The 1,466-nt window shown below is 38.0% G+C and overlaps 1 non-coding gene across 1 annotated transcript; it reads right to left on the reverse strand.

Annotated features, from left to right (window-relative positions):
* Positions 1–1,123: 1,123 nt before the first annotated feature.
* Positions 1,124–1,225, reverse strand: LOC132267928 (small nucleolar RNA R71). The gene has a single exon (XR_009469132.1). It is a non-coding gene; the product is annotated as a small nucleolar RNA R71 (small nucleolar RNA).
* Positions 1,226–1,466: the final 241 nt, after the last annotated feature.

The following is a 1,466-nucleotide window of genomic DNA, read 5'->3' on the forward strand; positions in this document are numbered from 1 at the left end:
TGGCAACGTCGGATTTGTGGAATTGATTAGGATTAGTATTCTTTTGATCGTGTTTTTACTTTATTTTTATTTTTCTTTTTGGTTACTTTTTGTGTTATTCTTACTTAACAAGGTGCATTGAGTAGAGGCAAGCAAAAGAGCATCCAAGCAACGGAGCATAGCAAAGAAAGGAAAAATGCTAAAAACTTAATTTTTTTTTGCTAAGCTAAGCTTTAAATTTGGAGTTGAATTGCTAAAGGACCTTTGTGAGATTTTCTTTACTCAATCCCTTAGTTAAATTGTCGGCCCGCGTGGAGGCTTATTTTTTATTGTCTTGCATCATTGAGTTCAAGTATGGGAATATGAATTTAATGTTTGTGGAATAAGTCTAATTGCATTGTTATGAAGGCATAGTGTTTGCCATTCTTTGTATTTGTTGTGTTTTGTATTGTGCATGCATGGGCGTCGCTCATTGAGACCAACTCTTGCCCCTCTTGATTTGCATCTTGAATCTATCGTCGGAAATCCTAGGGGAAGAGGAAGTTCAAATAGAGCCAATCTTTCAATGGATGACCATAATTATAATCATGTTGAGGACATTGGTCACATAGACCAACAAGGTATCCTTCATCCCAATGTGCACAATGAGAACATACAAGTATCATTAGGCATGCCTAGGCCATTCATTCACCAACCACCACAACAACAAGGCCAAGTTCCATATGGAATGCCAAGGCCAATGTATGCTCCACAACCTCGCACCTCAAGTAGCTAATCCACCTCTTGTTTTAAGAGATCACTATGTGATTAATGAATACAATGCACCTACATGTATCCAATTGCCTCCATTTAGAGCACATCATTATGAAATTAAGCCACAAACCATTCAAATGCTTCCTAACTATCATGGACTTCCAAGTGAAGAACCTTACAAGCATTTGGATGAGTTTCTTGAAGTATGTTCCACCGTAAAATATACGGACATGCCGGAAGAGGTTTTAAGATTCAAACTTTTTCCATTCACCTTAAAAGACAAGGCAAAGTATTGGTTTAACAATCTTAGGCCTTTTTCAATCACTTCTTGGGGAGAAATGCAACAAGAGTTCTTGAAGAAGTACGATCTGGTTTCTAAGACCAATGCCACGAGTACCTCAATTAGAGAATTTTCACATGGGGATGGAGAAACGTTTCATGACGCATGGGAACGCTTCAATGAATTGCTTAGGAAGTGTCCACATCATGACATGCCCAAATGGCAATTAGTTCAATACTTCTTTGAGAGCTTATCAGACAACTATAAGGGTATGGTTGATGCTTCCATGGGTGGCTTATACATTGATAGGCTTGAGGATGAAGTGTGGCGTCTCTATGAAAGCATGAGTGAAAATTCTTTGCATAGAACATTATCATCCAAGAATGGTAAAAATTCACAAGGTAGGAAGAGTGTTGGCTTACATCAAGTTAAACATTCAAATGAAATAGCCGTC

The sequence above is a fragment of the Cornus florida genome, unplaced genomic scaffold (genome assembly GCF_030987335.1).
Source record: "Cornus florida cultivar Cherokee Brave unplaced genomic scaffold, ASM3098733v1 CherokeeBrave_3.0.0_Hap2_Chr07, whole genome shotgun sequence".
NCBI lineage: Eukaryota > Viridiplantae > Streptophyta > Magnoliopsida > Cornales > Cornaceae > Cornus > Cornus florida.